Genomic DNA, 20,037 nt, shown 5'->3' with positions numbered 1-20,037 from the left:
AAGCAGCCCTGAGCCCAGAGCAGTAACAGAGTAGCATGGAGACAAACGCAGGGATAAAATAAACAGCACTGCAAAGCCTTAGTTTTTTCCGACAATCAGCGAGTGCATAAGAAAATAGAAAGCCACTGAGAAGTCAATTTTAAATTTAGTGGCAAGCTTTATGTGTTTTCTTTAAAAGAAACTTTTAGCACGTGTTTCAAAATAGCACAAATAGAAGATTTTGAATTTTCTGACTGCAAAGAAATGATAAATCTATGAAATGGTGGACAGGCCTGATTCGATCACTGCACAATGCATATATGTTTCAAACATCATGCTTAGCTGCACAGATATACGCAATTATTATGTGTCCATTACTACCAAATAAATAATGATGCTAAAGATGTGTAATTAAGAAAGTAAATCAGCATGTATTTATAAAAGAAAGTTAAGCTGCATTGTGGCTTCTAAACACCTAAAGCAATAAGATTTATGATGGGCCATATTTAGTATATGTACTGCCGAAATGAGCACTGATGGGACATATTTAAAACAAACAAAACAAACAAAAATCATTTTATTCTGAACATTTCAAGACGCCTCAGGCAGTTTGACTTAAATAAGGATAATATGCTCAGCAACAAATTCAGAATTGTAACAACAGCATAATCTTAAAATGTTGGTAGTATATGCATTTTTGTGAATATGTACATGTATATGTATGTGCATTATGTGTATGTAGCAAGAATATATACACATGTAAGTTTTATGCAATCATTTAATACACATGTGAAGTAATACACCTAACCATGCACATGTATCTCATGACTGAATATATCTGGTTGCAGACAAGATTCTCAATAAATATTTGTTGAAAGAAGCCATTTTATTTTTCTGGCATTTTTCTAGTTTTCTGCCACAATCATTATGGAATACTACAAGCCATAAAGAAGGATAAACTGGAGCCATTCATAGGAAAATGGATGCACTTTGAGACCATAATATTATGTGAAATAAATCAAACACACAAGCTTAAATACTGCATGATTTCTTTTGCATGAGAAACTCAAAACTATGAATAAAAAGCAAAATAAAAGAGAAAACAGGAAATGGGGAGACAGATCTTTTGCAAATGGAAAGAGATCAAGAGGTGGAGGAGTTTGGAGGAAGAGGAGGGGAGGGGATGATAAAAGAATGCAGATGTGTTTAAAAAGGGAAATGCAAAGATTTAAAATGAGCGCTGTAACAAGATGAAAACACATTGCTAAACCTTTGTGGCATCACCTGGAGTTGGTGAGGATTGCAGCCTGCATGGGGACTCAGGTCTACCTCCGAGCAGGACACGGACAGAGGAGCAGGAGACCCCAGAAGGCTCCGAGGGGAGGGGCGGGGAGGCCCTGCCCACCTGCTGACCCTCTGGTGGGGACACACCAGTGCCACCTTTGACTTCCGAAGCCATCCCCAGCTGCTGGCTAGTGTGGCCTAAATTGGGCAGATTCCTCCTGCTACAGGACACCCCAAACCCCTAGAGTTCTTTAGACAAGGTTTTAATTGCAGATTAAGCCATGTAGGACTATTTATATGTCTGTTTCCTCTTGTAGTAGTTTTTAAAACTTTTATGTTTTTCAAAATTTACACCAACTGACTTAAAAAATCGGTATTACATGACCAAAGATATTTTAATACTTTTGTGTCTGCAGGGCCGTGGACAAGCCCACGGCTTCTCCCTTGGCATGGCTCTGCTTTCCGAGCTCAGTACACTCACAGCTGCTCTGCACTGGATCTCCAGAAGTTGCTCCTCTTGGCCTTGAAGTTTCTACCTTCCTCTCTTATTTTCCAACTTCCTAGGTAGCTCACTAGTGTCTTTTATGAGATGAAAGCATCCTCCCTTTATGAATGACATGATGAAGATCGTGCAAGCCACTCCGCTCTGCCAGCCTGTAAGTACTGTGCCCTTGGGTAATTTGGCATCCTTTGAATCAGTCTGCACTGTCATCGATGAATGACAAACAATAGCGTGACATTTTCTTATTCTCACAGGAACAAGACAAAATATGCCTGGTTACTCTACCATACAAAGCCTCAGTGTAATATATATATTTATATTTAGTGGAGCTCACAAATAGCTAGACGTTTGGAAGTGTTTGCAATAAAGTCGAGAGGTGGAAGTAAAAATATTAATTTCATCTAAAAAAGTCTGTGATTTGGGGTTGCAGTTGGGATTAGGAAAAGTCTGTGTCAGTTGGGAGAGTTTGATTTCCTAATTCGTGCTCGGCAGAGTGAATGACCCGGAGTGTCTCAGTAATCATGGAAGCGGGAAGAGTGAGGCACAACAGGATGCAGATCGCTTCCCGCCCACAATCACACCATTCTCACTAGACTCACGATGGCCATTCTTCAGAACTTTTACACTTTTGCCTGCTTTTTGTATTTCAAAGTAAATGACATAAATGACTGTGCTGGGGACCACTTGCTGTCCTCCCAAATTCCCTCCTCTGTGATGACATCTGTCAAATTCCTATGTCCTGCCCTCCTTTGCAGTTTAGTGTGGCTAAGCTCTTTCCTACAGAATGAGAGGAAGATGATGGAACTCTCATCTCTTTATTTTGAAAGTTCAAGTATGGAGATTTTAGTATGTCTTAAATATACAGGGCTTGGTAACTCTCTTCTTCACCCAATAAATAAGTATGAGAAGCTGCTACACAGATAGATACTGTGATAAATGCAGTTTATTCCTTGGAGGACTGACATCTAACATGAACCAACTTAATCTTTGAAAGCAACTCATTTTCTGGGATGATCTATCTGATTTAAAGTATCCCAAAATTTTAAAAAATAGAATAAGCGTAACATGGAGTAAAAATAAAATAATATTTACTATTAGTGTTTTATTGCTTTATCTGGGGAAAACTGGTTTTGAGGAAAAAAATCGTCATGGCATAGTCCAAAAAACACAGACAATGGCACCTATACCGTAGGTTAAACTCTTGGTTCTGCCACTTACAGATTTGGTACTTTAGTTATTCTTTATCTTTTCTAAGCTTCCAATTTTTTTTTTCCATTTCACAAAGGCAATAACAGTGGCCACTGTGAAAGATGTGAGGAGCAAGTTTATGGCAAACCCCAGTCTCCTCTGTCATGTGTTCCAACCGCCATGCCATAGCCCTTCCTTCTGCAGTGGTAATTACACTGTAGTCTTGGGCTGGGCCCTTCTGAAAGATAACTTCCAGTGAATACACAATTTTCAGTTCAGTTCGTGCTTCAAGTATGGCAGAGTTATGAGTTAATCTCTTCCCTGGAACAAAACCACATTATTTGAGAACGAGGCTCCTCAAACCTGCCCTTTTCCATTGCACAAATCATTGGCATTGAAAGCTGGGCTGTTTTTGTCCAAAATTACATAAATAGAGAGGAAAGGAGGAGAGTGGTTGACAAGCACAAAATAGTCACATCGTTATCTTTCATTATATGATTTGGCCTCTAACAACACAAGTGCAGAAAAGGAAGACCTTGAAGGGGATGGGCATCCTGGGCAGAGCTCCTGGCTAGGGACAGGGATGGTTGGTGTCCGTGTCTTTGGGCAGGAGATGTGCTGGGCCTTGGTCTGCATGTAGGGTTGGAAGCGGTGTGGGGCTCAATGTGGGCTCCTAATGGCCTGTGCTGTGCCGGGCCACCCAGTGAGGGGCACACAAGGCTGGTACTGGTACTGAGTCTTCCACCCATCTTGCTGACGTTTCACTGTAACTTGGCATTTATTAGGGTCTCACATGCAGAAGGATTATATTGATCACTATCGTTTTGACTAAATTTATGTTTCCCTTTTCTTTTGAATGAGGCCAAACAGACTCTGGAATAAAGAGGAGTTTTGGAGATAAAAGGAGTACTTATTTTTCACGATTGTAAGAAAGAAGGGGAGGGCAAAGATGGAACACATGGGACCCTGGCTCCACTCAGCTGACCCTGGAGTCCTTGCACTTTGGTGGAGGGAGGTCAAAGTGTCTTCATGAGGTGTGGAAAAAAAATACAGTGAACTCTACTGCTGAGTGCCATCCAATGGAAAGACAGGTTATAAAAACATCACTGTGTGTCCTCATGCACCTTATTCATGAGATCTGGCACAGTGTGACTTCTGGCTGTTCCCCAAAGTCAAAGGGACAACCAAAGGGAACTGTTTCTAATGGACTCAGGGGCATCAAGACAGCCACAGCAGTGCAACTAACGACACTGATGCAAGAGGACTTCCAGAGCCACTTCAGAAAGTGGCAAGAACAATGAGGTGAGTGTGTTTGAAGTGAGGGGGATTGATGGCAATGCATCTTTTACTGTCACTGTGGAAATTTCAATATTCACCTTATCTTTGATCCATGTTGTATATAGCTTGTAACAAAGTTGTCACATAGATTGCATGGATAGGACACATGCAGGAAGTGACTCCACAGTGGGTGAGAGTTGCTGGCACAGCCCCTAGGTGTAATGGCTCTGCCGACTTGGGCGCAGTGGGTTGATGAAGAACAGCTGTGCATGGCCTCTTTCTGAAGCACCCATTGCTGTGGGGAGCACACTTCTTCCTGGAAGAAGCTGATGTTCCTCTTTCCCAGGACTGCAGGAGCAGGAAGCAGGGCCTGAGAAGTCACAGTGCCTCCTTCCTGAGGCCAGAGGAAGCCTCCTCTCAGAGCTGGAACCCACCCAAGCCAATGTGTCCCGATTGTCTAAAGGACGCGGAGGAAACGTTGTCCATGTCCTCAGAGGGCTCAAGTCGCAGATGCGAACTACAGTAGTCCCTGTATAAATGGAGGGGGCACACGGGGCACTCCCATGAGCACCTGAGAGGTGAGAGGGATAGCCTCCGTGAGTGTCTGACACAGGCTGGGGAGAGAGAGGAAAGACAGGAGAGGAAGCGGAGTGAAGTTGTCTCCACATCCCCGGAGGGAGGACAGGCTGAATGACAACATACCAACAGACTGGAGACGGGGAAGATTTGGGGGAATCTTAGTCACCCTCTTGTCTCTGGGACAAATACCCAGCGTCCAAACCTAAGAGGAGGGGTTGTTATTTGGTCTGTAGGTGATTCCGTCCACAGTTGGTGGCTCCAGGGCAGAGAGGCAAGGCAGAAGGGTCTGGAGGGAGGGGCTGCTCATGGGGCTGCTCATGGCATGGTGGACAGGGAGCAGAGGGAAGGGAAGCGCTGGAGAGGGAGATGCACCTTCCAGGTCAAGTGCCCAGAGAATCGCGTCTTCTGGCCTGGCTCCACCTCCCAACAGCACATTCAGCTATGGATTCTCTGTGGATTAATCCAGTACTGAGTACAGTGCCCTGTGATCCAATTACCTAAAAGCCTCATCTCCGAGCACATGAGTCTCTTGGGGGACCTTCTAGATCTAAACCATTACAGGGAGCAGGCAGGCTTGAGCAGCCCAAGGTGTCTGAGCTGCTGTGTGCCTGGCTCTGAAGCCCACGGAGGCTGGTGGTGGAGACAGGCAGTGCAGTTCACTGTGAAGAGGCAGGATTGCCTGGTGGCTGTGGGCACAGGCTGCAGAGTCATGGGATATAGCTTGGAGACCTCTCTTCTCTGCGCACTGCCCACAGGAGCTTAGTGTGTCTCTAACCTCTGTCTTCTCCAGAGTCTCAGCCTGTAAACTGATGGAAACCAGGAATCGCCGGAGGCTTACCACACACTGACCCAGCCAAGACGTGGGGCACAGAAGGGCACACCGGAAGTGCTCAGTTGTGTCTGACGACCAACACTAATGCAAAGCTCTCTCACAGCCCCACCCCAGGTCAGCTCCCAAGCTTGGAGGAGTTAAAGTTGTAGGTGTGAGGAAATGGTACCGGGGTGTGGAAACCAGAGCGGAGGGAAGAGGAGGCGGCCAGGGACAACGCCAGTGTCTGGAAGGGAGTTACTAGAAGGGTGGCAGAGAATGAGGTGAAAAGGTGGAAGGGGAGCCAGGGTCTGGCATGAGCAGTGTCTGGAGGTGACACTGTTGGCCAACAGCGACCCTGCCCCCAGCCTCCTCTGTTCCTTAGCACAGTGTTCCACAAACTCTTGTGTTCATGCAGATCACCAGGCTTATTGTACCAAGGCAAATGCTCATTGGCCAGCTGTGTGCTGCTGCTGCTGCTAGTCTGCAGAATTCACTTTGAGGAGAGAGGTTGTGACTCCAATAGCTGCTCTTTGATTGTTTGTCTTGCCTTGATAAATGGTGAGTCATCCGCCATCAGCTGGCATATCTAATTTCTCTGTGTGTGTCTTGTCTTTCTCTAGCAGTAGGAAGGCTCACGGAAGGGCTGACCTTTGTCCTCTTTGTTCTGGCTCAGGACTTAAGACTAAGGGGTTTCTCCTTGGGTGAGTTGTCCCTCTGGGACAGGTGACTCACACACAGAACATGTTACCTTAAGCCTGCTTTCAAAAACCACCTGGGACTGAGCCTTCCCGGAATTTGGTTGCTAACTGTGGAGCCTGCAATTCTGAACAAGCTCTCAGGAAATGTTACCTCAATTCAAAACTCCCATGAGCTGTGGAGGTGGAAGAGTCAAGTATGTGAACTGTGTCTTTTAATTCCATTCTCGAGGTCTCTCGTTGTGCTTCAGCTACATGGTAGTACTTGATTCCTGGCAGGAAATAAATTATGAATGCAAAAGTCATAAAGGCAAATTTATAGATGGCTTCTGCGGCACTTAAAATTAACATTTGCAAATTGCATTGGCATTTGAGTTCTGCCATGTGGTCAGTCGGTTGCTTCCTGGATTAATTTGCCTCACTGTGCTTCAGGCTATGGCTTTCTGGCAGGCACCTGTCAACACCTCCACAGCTCTCACAGAGACCCCACTGTACCACAGAGGCCAGGTGGAGAGGGCTGATGATGGGATGGGAGTCAGGCTCATCATGTGAGGCTCGAGAGAGAGAACAAGGCAGACACTGCTATCTATCCTTACCAATCACTCTGCAGAAGAGCAGTGGGTCCAGAGCACAAACCCCTACAGTTTTCCCCCGACTATAAGGAATCAAGTCTTAAAGGAGAGAAAATAAAATCCCCCTCCATTTGTAAATTTTATAGCATAGGCATAAATCCCAATAATTCAGAATTAAAATTAGATTCCAGTGATATAAATATACCGAGTAGTAGTATTTTTAGCTCAGTCTTCTCAAGGATATTTTTAGGTTGTTCATGGGTACAGTCATGGACTGGCTGCCCTGTCACAGCTTAGCATGTCACTAATTGTGATCCAACTCATCCCATCTCTGGGTCAAACAGGAAAAATGCAAGCAGAGCAATAAGGAGCAGGACTTGGATGCTGGGGAGAGCCTTGAATACAACCTAAAATGATAGTAACAACTGAATTCAGATGGTTGTCAGGGCTTTGAGCAGGAGTTGTGTCATTTTCATCCTTGGAAACCAAACCCAAAATGGCATTTGCGTTGATTTGTAAGGAGCAGCATGGGAGGGGTACTTAGATAACAGCTCTACTTCCCAAGTACAACTTAGTCCTCCCTGATTCTGCCTCTACCTCCCTCATTCTGGGTAAACTCCACTTCTCATCTACAACCTCCTTGTGCTCAGCTTCCATCACTGGTTTACAGGGTCATTGGTGGGAGCCTGTCTTGAAAGACGAAGACAGCTCTCGAGTACTACTGTAGTGCGGATGAGATTGGAAGGGAAGCCACTGTTCCTCCCATAGTCATCTCTCCTGCACCTGAGCCTTCTGCCTCCTGTCTCATCCCATCACCTGTTTATTCTCTGCCCATGGTGGGCTTCTCACTTGTCCAGGAGCTGAACTAGCCCAGGAATGGCTGACGGCTTGCTGCTTGTCAGCCCTAGTGCTGCCCCTCACCCCTCTAGCTGATGTTCTGAGCTGTTTGATGCTGTCCACGAGTCCTTTCCTCCCTGGAGCTCTCTATCTTGATCTTGATTTCCCACTGAGCTTCTCTTGTCCTTTAAAGCCAGTGTTCTCCCAGGTCCTACCCTCCCTCCTTTACTCACTGGACAAGCTCATGCTGGATGATCCCACCCACTGTTTACGGCTTGTCCCACCTGCCTGGATCCTGATGACTCAAGTCTATATCTGCAGCTTCAAATTCATTTGGCCACTTGGTTACTGGGCTTTGGTCCACAAGGCCAGGCAGAGATTTCTCAGATTTGAAATGTCTGTACCTGTCTATACTTTTTCAAACCTGGCCCCTCTCAGTCCTCCGTGATTCTCTAGCCTCTGGTCAGCCCAGGATCCACCTGTGACCTGGCCTTTCCTCACCTCACCACCTGACCCTTCTCAGTCAGCACGTTCTGCAATTACATTCCCCCTCTGCTCTCCAGGCTCCTCCTGGGCACACGGCCCTTCCCTTGGTACCTCTCCCTTGCAATGCCTGGCCCATGCCAGTTGCCTCCTTCACTGAGATCAGCCTGACAGATATGGTCAAACCACATGCTTGTGCTTGTCACCCTCTTAGTTATGACGTATCCATGACTCTGCCGCCCCTGCAGGGAAAGCCCAACTCCCTAGCCCAGCCGAGGGCCGAATTTGCTCCTTAGATGCCCCTCTCCCCATCACTGCCCCAGCCTCTACCCTGTAATCTCACTCTCCACCCTTTCCTGGTGTCATGGGCAAAGATCTGATATCTGGCCACACGGAGAAACAGACAGAATAGATGCTGTTAACCCTCTCAGTGCTGCAGACCGTGAGAGGCTGGATGGCGGTGTGAACTTGAGGACTTGGATATTTTGAGGATATTTTACACCCTACATATTTAAGCATTTTGGGATCTTCATTCCTGGCTGGCTGGAGCTGTGCCAACCTTCATGCCCACAGTCTCGTTTTGCTTCACCTGTGCTGACATACGGCATAAATCTTTAGATTTCAGCCCTGCTGTGCTGTCATCTTGGGCCTCAGGTTCTACTTCGGTCTCTGGGTCCTCCTTCTGCCTCCTCTGCCTACTACATATGCAGCTTCTCGGAGCACCTGTCCTGTCCTTCCTTGTCTTCAGCACAGTCAGAATTGTAGTTTGAAAGGATTTTTTGTCTTTGAATCTTTCCTAGGAGACTATGAGCCTGATGAGAGCAGGGAACCAAAGATCTTGTCCGACTGGCTTGTGTGCTTCATATGTGAGCAGAGTTGATGGAATCACCAAGCACTAATCAAGGTGCAGGAATAAAGCCTCACCCCCGAGGTATCTGTGATATCTACAACTTCACCACCAACAGGTGTGTTAGAAAATGGACCAGCAGTTCACCTACAGAGAAAGTTTTTGCTTCTGCTGTGCCAATCCTATCCTAATTGTGTCATTTTATTGCCAGACTATTTTGATTTGGGCCTAGGTTTCAAAGTTTAATGGACAGATGAAGAGTAGGCATATCGGCCCTTGTTCCCCACCTGAAGGAGAAAGCATTGTATCTTCTCCATTCATATAAGGCATTCTCACTGGAAGTATGGAGTACATGTCTTTAATCTGTTGAGAAGGTTCTGTTCTACTTCTAGTCTCCTGATAGCTTTTATCAGGAGCAGCTGTAGAATTTAGTCCAATACTTTTTCTCCAACTAGTGACAGGATCATATGGCTTTCTCCTTTCCTCTGTTAAAATGATGACTTTTGGGGGTGGATCTTCCAATGCTGAACCAACACTGCCATCCCTATAACAAAACCACTTTCTACATACTGCCAGATCTGACTTCTATTAGTTTATTTTGTTAAACCAATTTTTATCTATGTTCATACTTTTTCTTCTATTATCTTTATCCAGTTTTAGGATTAGCACAGTCCTGGTTTCCTAAAATGAGGGGAGAAGTGTTCCTTCTTTCTTCTGCTTTACTTATTTGATATAATTTATCAGTTAAAATGTATATGAGCCTGTTGTTGTCATATAGGTAGGTTTTCAAGCTAGGAATATACTTTCTTTAATAGGTGCTATTCAAATTTTATATTTCCTCCAGAGTCAGTTTCATTAATTTGTCTTCCAAGGTACTTCTTAGAAGTTGTCAAATTTATTTCAAAACAGATTTTTGTAATATGCTTTCTATATCCTTTTAAATTCTGTAAAATCTGTGGTAATGTCTCCTAGGTCTTGATATTTTAATTTTAAAAATGTGTAATTGATATTGTGTAATAGGAAGAAAAGGTCTAAAGGAGCAGGGGAAGTGGGAGGGGTAGGGGAAAGGAAAGACGGGAAAAGGAAAAATATGAGAAAGGGAAAAAAATGAAAAAAAATCTTTGCAAATAGGGAAGGGTAGAGGGGGTGAAGGGAGGGCAGGGGAAAGGGGAAAAAAAAATAAGAACCAAGATACTCCGGTAATGGTACAAGATCCCAGTGATGTATGTAAATGTATTTTATACCTAAAACGTACCAATAAACTTAATGGGGGGAAAAAAAAGAAAAAAGAAAATAGACCAGCGGGCTCTATGAATTGTGATTTATCCCAGTGTAGCAATACACTGTATGTGTGGCCTGGAAAATTTTTAAAATTTCCAAATCCCTAAATAAGTGAACACACCCTTCCTCTCTGCCTCACAGGACTGCTATGCATATCAAATGGTTAAGACTGTCATTGTATTTTGTAAAACGTAAAGTGATGTCTGACTTTAAGATACCATCATTAATATATATTGAGGAATAGTATTGAGTTATTAACAGGAATGTGCAATGGAGTCTTTCATTAACTGCACTTTGAAGAATGTGTCTTTAAGATTAAAGGAAGCTTGATTTAATCAGGAGTAATATTTTATTTCTTCATGGCTTTATTTCTTCTCTCTCTTTTTTAATCAGGTTGCCTTAATAATCCTTATCACAAAATATTCTAAAATGTCCTCATTAAACCAGGGCATGAATTGGGAATAAAAAATGGTGTGGGCCAAGATCGCTTTTCTCCCAGTGCCCCTCCAGCCACACCGACCTCCTGCCTGCAGTCTCTGCTGTCTGGGTGGACGTGGAGCACAGGGAGTGCTCTCACATCCGCCCGCCCTCAGGACCTCTCCACGGGTCTTGGAGCAAAGCAGCACAGAGGAGAATGGAGGGGAGAGAGCAAGGGTGCAGCCTGCTCACCGGAGTGGGTTCTCTGGATGAGAAGGGCAGTCAGAATGTGGGCGGAGGAGCCCATTGCTGTGCAGCTGGCCTGTAAAAGGAGGCAGATGGTCAGAGATGACCATGGATGATCTGCACACTGCTGTGTTCTGATTACGTCTAGATTCCCCCTGGCCAGATGTGCTGACAGGTGGGGCTTTGGGAGTTGACTGGAGCATGGATATGTGATACTTACAGCTGGGTATGATTTGGGAGGTGAAGCTTGGTGGGAAGAGGTGGGTCACTGTGAGTGTGGCCGGGAAGGGTCTACCTCCCTTCCTCCTCTCTTGATTCCTTTCTCTGCTTCCTGTCTGCCATGCCATGGACTATTCCTCCTCTGCCATGCCCCTCTGCTATCCTGCCTTGAAGCCAGCCTGAATGGACTGAAACCTTTACAAACTGTGAGCCAAAATAACCCTCTCCTCCTTTAATTTGTGGGTATTGGTATTGTGTCATAGTAATGAGAAAATGACTAAGACAGATGTTATTGCAGACAACTTCATATCACAATTCAGTACCTAAGCCCCCTCTGGCTGATAGCATTAATGGTTTTATGGATGCTAGTGCCACCTCTGGTACAAGAAGCAAGAAGGCTGTTGACAGGTACAATTCCCACCTTTTCTTCAAGAGAAATTGGCATGTCCCAGTTGGATAACAGGCGGGGAAGGAACCACAGGTGTGTTAGAACCCAACGGGCCGTGGGTGTTCAAGCTTCTGGCATCAGATGAATTGCATCTAAATTGACAGTTCCCTCCCTTTTGTTCCATGAAGGAGGCTCCTGAAGTGACCCAGAGAGGTCAGATGGTAGCATCCCACTGCTGTCATGTGTTTTGAAGAGTTTCCAGGGTTTGTTGTCAGACCCTGAGCACAAACTTTCTATCATATTCTGTGAGAGGCCAGGGGCTTCCCAGTGGGAGATGCCTCACAAGCCTCTGTTAAAAATATAATTTAAGAAAAATACTCATTTTCTATTGACTTGTCACTCTAACTTTAGCTTCATAACTAATTCGCTTTTACCAATTCCCTCATTTGTGGGGTAAATGGCACATCCCAGTGAACAACACAACCTGTGAAACACTGCAAAAGGTAAAACACTCTGCATAAATATTAGAGTCTGTTTCTTCTCAAGGGTTGTGAGTAGGGAATGGCTGGTGGGTGAGATCATCATTCCTATTTCTAGAATCATAAAGGCAGGTATTAGAAATGATTGATTGGAGGTCAAGAAATGGCTATTTTTATCTGCAGACTTCAGTTTGAGCTTGATACCAACTGGCCACTTGATCTTGGATGAATGAATTAACTTCTTTGAATCTTAATTTCCCCATCAAGATAATGGAAGAAATCAGACCAATTCTATTTTCAGTTTCATTTCAAGTTCAAAAACTATTCTGCTCCTATAGCCCTCCTTTTGTTCCTGATTCCATCAGCCAACATATGTGTTGAGTGACCTCACCAGATGTGGGTTTCAGACACAGTCACTGGTCTCACACATGTGCCAATCTGTTGAGTGAAAACTCAGTGGCCAAGAAGGAAGGACTGTCTACCTGAAGTGCTGAAACCCACCTGGACCTCCACTGTCACCACCTGAAGACCATGGGTCCTGATCTCCTTCAGTTTCTGCAAAATGTCCTTTTCTGAGTACACACGGGATGAGGATGGAATGAGATGTTGAGGAAGGGATGATTCATAAAACAGTAAGAAGTTCTTGCCAGCTCTCTGAGACCAGACCTACTTCTTTGCTTTTATTTTATTTTTTTTCTTTTGGTACCGGGGATCAAACTTGGGTCCTTGGGCTTGTGAGGCAGGCGGCCGAACCACTAAGCTAAATCCCCGGCCCAAGACCTACTTCTTATTCAAGTCCTACCAATGCGTCTGACACACTTCTACCCTAGGAGATGGCAGAGGGAGTTCATCCTTCTCCTTCCTGTGGAAAGTGAAAGCTGTGTTTATCAGCCCCCAGCATCCCACCCAGGGGATGTCAGTTTTGTTTTTAATTTTATTTATTTGGCACTCTCTTCTTTGTTATACAGATGAAAGGGTTTCTTCTTGGCAGATTCATAACCCACATAACCTACTTGGACCACATTTCACCCTCTCTTACACTGGCCACCCCTCTAGTATCATATTATAGGGGTGTTTAATATGTATATTTTGTTCATATCCATTCCCCTTCCCCTTTTTACCCATCCTTATTCACTCCCTCTCTTATTCCCTTCCTTCTACCCAGTAATAGTCTCTCTTCTACTTTCTGGTCATTTTCTAATGATTCCACACATTAAGGAGAACAAAAAATACATGTCTGAATCTGGCTTATTTTGTTCAACACTATGGTCTCCAGATCCATCTGCTTTCTTGCAAATGATAGTTACAGGAAGAACAAAACGCTGCCACCTTCTTTCCTTCCTTATCTGTTTTTCTAGTTAGCCTTGGCTCATGTCATATCCTGGCTGTCAATTTGCTGTATTCACTCCAGGTGAAGTTCTTCAACACATGTGGTCAGCCAGAGATCAGCCAGGTCCCAGGAGTGATTTTGGTTGAATCATGGCAGGACACAAATGAGGATGACAAATGCACTGGGGGGCTTGTGTGCGGGCACTACGGTGGTCATCAGAGCCAAATGGTCCCCAGGACTGTCCTTGTGGAGACATTTAATGGTGGTGGTGCATCAGTGAGAGACCTGGTGTCCACTTGCCTTGCCCTGGGAAGCCGCCCTATCAGTGCTGCAACTGCTGTGTGGCCCACTGAAATCAGGGACCAAAATCCTCACCAGGACCTGAGAGACAGAAGAGTGACCCTACCTAGGAGGGCATGGCACATGAAGAATGGTCCTCAATGAAGAGGAGAACAGCTGAAGGCAGAATAGAGAGGCCCTTTTTGTTTCCCTGAGAGCTTGGAATTGCCCCATGAGAGTGATTTTCTTTAGCAGAATGGTAAATATCAAGGCAATCCAGTGGTATCTCACATTTGCTCTGTAATCTTCTCATTTTGCCAAATTCTGCTTCAATAAAATTTGCTTTAGGCATTTACCATCTATTGGGCACTAAGATATCTTCTTTTTGTAGGAAAAAGAGAAAGATATATTAATTGATTTTCTGGTTTCTAGAAACACAGACCAAAGTAGCAATAACCAATTATATTTTGATTACCGATTTTTTAATGAAAAATTATTATTGTAAATAATTAAATCACAGATACGTAAAATGTGTAACATAATATAGGACAGTGCTTTTATATATGAAAATTACATGACATATATTACATTTCTATAAAATGTATGTGTGATGATTAATTTTATGGGCCATCTTTTGGGGTCATAGTGCTCAGGCACATGATCAAACATTCTGAATAGCTCTATGAGGGAGGTACTTTGGGTGAGATTAATATATACACTGGTAAATGTCAACTAAGACAGATTACTCTTCACATGTGGGTCGGCCTCCTATCTCCTGCTGGTCTGAATAGAACAAGAGACTGATCTCCAAGCAAGAGCAGATGGTTTTTGGATTCCCAATACAGCATCAGCTCTTCTGGGTTTCCAACATCTCACTCACCTTGCAGATTTGGGCCTTGCCAATTATTATGTAAGAAAATTTCTTAAAATAAATATCACACACATGTATGTGTACACACATGTACACTGTTAGATTCCATTGGTTCTGTTCTCTGGAGAATCCTACTATGGTATGGAGCATTTGCCCTAGGAATGGATGCACACAATTCTGAAAGAACATGTCTGTCTCTGCCTTGGGCATGGCCTGTGAACAGTGCTCTGAGGACAAAGTTGCTGAAGACAATGGGGCCACGAGGAGGGAGAACCATTCTAAGCAGAGATGGGATCCTGACCTCTTCACTCTCTCATCCTTCCTCTGCCATCCCAGGCACTCACACTTGTGGAACTCTACTCCACGTCTTCCCATGGAACCCATTCTACAGGGCGATTTTACCTGGCAACTGGCAGAGGAGAAAGCCAGTGCATAGTATGTTCACCGATTTTGCTATGCTGACCTGTGGCCTTTTCAGTGTTCCAACAATCACCATCCCAAGCCCTCCTTGCACAAAGCCTTGGCTGTGGGTGAGGGAGGGCCACTGAAGAGGGAAGATACCGATGAGGCCCTGGGAGAACACTGGTGATTTCCCCACTTGAGCCTTGCGATGGTTAGTTTTGTGGGTCACCTAGAGCTGACTGGGCCATGGAGCTAAGAACTATTATTCTAGCTGAGTCAGGGAGTGTGTTTCTGATACAATTGAGATTTGACTCAGCAGACTGAATCGATGAGGGTGGGCTGCAGCCAATCTGCTGGAGGCCCAGACAAAGCAGAAGTAGGGAAGAATTCCTCCTCTCTGCCCTGCTTTAAATTGGACATTGCTCTTTTGTACTCGGACTAGAACTTACACCGCGGGCTCTCCCAAGTCTCCAGCTTGCAGAAGCCAGATCATGGGGTTTCTCAGCCTCTAAAGTTCCATGAGCCAGTCTCCACAGTAATAATCCTCTCCTGCACCCTCTCCATCTCCGTCTCTGTCTCTGTCTCTGTCCATGTCTCTCTGTCTGTCTCTCTCCCTCCCTTTCTCTCCATAAAATATACATCTCAAGGAAGCCACATCTTCTCAGCTACTGACCACATCCATGATCAGAAGGTGTAGGAAAGCATGTTCCTTAGTCTCCACTTCAACTCAAAGATGAGCCAGTTTTCAAAGGTTCCAGCCAAGTCACAGTAACCCTGACTCTTGAAAAGTCATGGAAGAAGGGGCCAGGGCTGCCCTTCTCTCTGTACCCCAAAGGAGGAGCTGGTCTCTGAGATTTTCCCCAGAAATGCTTGATGTGAACATCTGTGATGGTTTAAATATGACCTGTCCTCTAAAAGCTCAGATATTGAGACTTTGAGCTCCAGTGCAACAGTGGTGGGGTCAGAGATAGGGTCTGGAGGGGTGGGTGGATCACAAGGGTGCTGTTCTCATCTTGGTCCGTCCATTGATGAGTCATAGCTGACTAGACTGAAAGGAGGTGGTGCTCAGTTGGAGGAAATGGGTTTCATGGGGGTGTGTCTTCCAAGGGGTATCTCTTCTTCCTTCTCCTCCTTCTCCTCCTCCTCCTCCTCCTTTATGTCTTTCTCTCCCTTGTTGCCATGAGGTGAGAAGCTTTGCCACGTCCTTCCACTGTGATGTCACTGCCTCTTCACAGAATTAAAATCAGTGGAGCTGGTCAACCATGAACTGAAACCTCTGAAACTAGAAGCTAAAGTAAACCTTTCCTCATTAAGTTGTTTTTCTCAGGAATTTGGTTACAGTGATGAAAAGCTAACACACTGTTCTAGTGATAAGTACTACCTTAGCCGCAAAGGAGCACTTTCCTAACACAGTGATATCTAGATCTCCCCAGCCCTCGGCTCTATTCCCAGTCTCTAAAGTTCTACACGGTTTCTAGGGTTTCTGGCCCATCAGGGCCTCTGTCTCATGATCTATGCAGTTTTTGCAGGGGTTGGGTCACTGGAAAAGTTGCAACTCCCACTTCTGCATTCTTATCCCAGGACTGTTGTAATAATTGATCACCAACTGCATGGATCAAAGCAAAAGAAATCTATTGCCTCGTAGTTCTGGAGGCTGAGGGTCCAAAGCGAAGGTGCTGAGAAGGTCATGCTCTGCCTGGAGGATCTAGCGATGGGTCCCTTCTCTTAGGGTCCAGGGTCCCTGCAGGCCTTGGCCTCCTTGGGTGGTGAACACATCCTTCCAACCCCATGATCTCCCCCATGGGCAGCTATGTTTTTACCTCTTCTCTTCTTATCAGGACCCCCATCATATCCGATTGGGCTCTCATCTTCACTCAGTCACATCCAAATACTGTTCCTCTCACCAGTACAGGGAGGTCAGGACATCAGCACACAGTTGGGAGTTGTATTTCAAGCCCCAGTGGCATCTCAGCTGCCCCTGGCACCCTGCCAAGGAATAAGAACTTGCTCCCCCACCCGCCCACCAGGAGTGCTTAGCACACTCTAAACTGCATTTTACATTGCAAATTTACAAATGACTCTATCCAATCCCATCTGAAGTGTTAGAAGTGAGAATATTTCAAATGCAGATTTGCACCAAACCTTCATTGTAGAAAGTGTTCCCTCTGCACGTCTTCATGCATCTTGACAGAAATGCAAATGCTTTTCATTTCAAATAAAGTAAATCAAACCAAGCATGACCCTGAGACTCCACAAATGTGAAGCCGCCATCCAATTATGCATTACACTTCTGTCAGTGTTTAATTCTCTTAAATAATGCTTAAAATGCCCCGACAGGATCCCTTTCTCATTGGAATAGTTAATTATTTAAACAACAACAAGTCCGTCTCCCAAAGTAGCAACCCCTGTGAACATAGGAAGGGGAAATTTAAATTTACAAGATGTAGCATTAATAAAGGACAGTAGGTTGGAGGTGAGTTCAGAATGAGAATAAGTCAAGATCACACTTCCCTGAAGATGATTCACACTTCCCTGAAGTTTCTGCTACTTTATTTTAGCTTAACTTCCTGGAGCACTTGTGAGTGGGGTTTCCTGCAAAGGCAGACTGCAGTCTTGGGGTCCATACTGCCCCCCCAGGGAGCAGCACCCCAGTAATAGCTGTGCTTGTCCAGTGGCTGCTGGCCTGGACCCAAAAGCAAAACACCCAGCTCACAAGATCGCCAGGGGAGGTCGGTGGTCTCCTTAGGACCGCTCTCAGGAAGAGCGAGTGACAGGTGCACCTGGACCCCCTTCTGCCTGTCTGCATCTCACAGGCCTCACTCGTCAGCTCCTAGCACTGTTCTGGGAGAGGCAGGTCCCAGCAGTGGCTGGATGTGCAAGGTTTGCTCTATGTCACAGTTTCAGGAACATCCTTGGAATCCCCTGCTGACAGACAGTGCGGCTGCATTCTCCTTCAAACCTCAGCTTGCCATTTTGCATTGGCAAATTGCATCAGTTCAGACTAGGGACTTGTTCACGTGTCTCTGGAAAGCTAAAGTCATTTCACAAGAAGAGGAGGAAGCATTGCTTATGAACAACACACTTTAATAAACGAAAGGTACAACTATATATACCTTAAAATTGATACTGATGATGAAAAGTCAATCTAACAATGGGAGGGTGATCATAAAATTTATGCATCTTTTAAAACCTACAGACCCAGTTGTAAAAGATAATCTATTCTGTCTTCTCCATGTTTGATTGGGTATTTTTAAGGTATTTATATATTTTTATAAATGTATACAGCATCATAAGTGTTACCACAAGGGAACTGGTTATCTCTAAAAGCAGTTCCTAATCATTTGACATTATATAAGGTCATTTTTTGTTAGAATCTTATTAATTTTTTAAAAAACTGTGGAGATAGGCCAGACAGTTTAGTTCTGAAAAACAAACAACAATCCTAAGAAAAAGTAAGTATTAAAATCCATTGTAATTTTGGAATCAAATGGTCACAGAAGAGATAACTGTAAGAAAAATTAAACTGCTTTGATATTATTATGTAATTTTGCTATACCATTCTTTTTGCAAAAGCTGAGTATGTAGAATCATTCCTTTGGGAATCAGCGTGATGGCACATAAATATTTTCTTCAATAGTGTGTGTGTATGTGTGACATTCTTTCTTATACAAGACACAAGGAGATGAAGCAGCTTTTCTTTCTGCCCCTTTGTCTTATGGCTTTGCCTAGAGCACAGGGAAAACACCTATAATGTTCTTACTTATTCCCTTTGGTCTGACTTACAGCAGCAGCAGCATTTTAAATTAAAATCAGTTGACACTTCTCCCAGATGGATTAAAATACTGGTGTCCAACATTCTTTCCTTAATTTTTGTGTCTTGATAATGGCATGTTGAAAACCCAGATATTGTGAGGTTCCTTCCATGTTTTATTTCTATGTCAGCATATTCAAATATCACCAATTTCCCTATTCTGGCAGCAGAACAGTATGACTTCATTCTGGTCTTAAAATTCTTTACAAATATTTAAAATGATATGAAATGCACAATATCCTTTCAGTATTTTATATTTCTTTGAAAAGTGATCCCTTATAATTTCACACCACTCAAGTAAGTGGTTACTCTGGTGATGTGAAGAGAGGTTAAGAGTCACTGCGGACTAAATGTTTGTGTCCCTTCAAAATTGTTGTGTTGAAACTTAAATCCCCGGTGCATTGGTACCTGGATGTGAAGTCTTGGGAGAAAATTAGGTTTGGCGAGTGGAACTCTCATGACTGGTACTCAAGAGCAAATTTGTTTCCCTCTCAGCTCCCTAGCCTGTGAGGGTAAAAGAAGAAAGTGACCATCTGCCAACCAAGCGGCGCCTTCCTCAGACCCCAGATCTGCCGCCATCTTGGATGTGGGCCTCCCAGCCTCCAGAAGTGGGAGAAACGAATATGTGTGATTTAAACCTCCCAGCCCATGGTAGTTTATTGTAGCAGCCTGATAAGACAAGCAGATGCAACCAGAAGGCGGGAGAGTCAGAATCTGAGCCCCTGCTGTGAGACCCCAGAGCCAGGGACACAAGGCACATCATGGTTATCTCTTTACTGAGTAGACCTATGGCTGCATCTCAGACATGTTGAATCATTTCCCAAGTCTCTTAATTAAAGTCTTGTACAGGAAATTCATTGTAGAGTACATTATTGACATGTTTCCATTGATCACAGAAGCAAGGCCATTGAACACAGGCTTTGTTATGTTACCTGTAATCTATTCATCGATGTAGCAGATCCAATATACTTGCCAGAAGGAATTTCACAGAGCAAACTCTTAATTAGATAGAAAATGGAAAATGACCCAAGAAAGATTGTAATTTACAATATGAAAGTAATTTGTGGATGACAATTAGCAACCAGTGACAATATACACAATCTACATGTTTGAAAGGACAATTTAATTCCAGTAGCTTCCTGAATTAGTCTTCAACTTCTTCTCCACTTCAAAACCCAACCAAAAGTTCCAGAGAGGCGTTTCATAGACATAGCTTCTTTCTCTATTATTTCGTCTGAGTGACAGTTGAATGAACCATA

Source organism: Heterocephalus glaber, unplaced genomic scaffold, assembly GCF_053883595.1.
Source record: "Heterocephalus glaber isolate CG9 unplaced genomic scaffold, H.glaber_assembly_v1.0 deba00001537, whole genome shotgun sequence".
In the NCBI taxonomy this organism is placed as follows: domain Eukaryota; kingdom Metazoa; phylum Chordata; class Mammalia; order Rodentia; family Bathyergidae; genus Heterocephalus; species Heterocephalus glaber.
The sequence above is the reverse complement of the archived record's forward strand: the minus strand, read 5'-3'. Positions refer to the sequence as shown.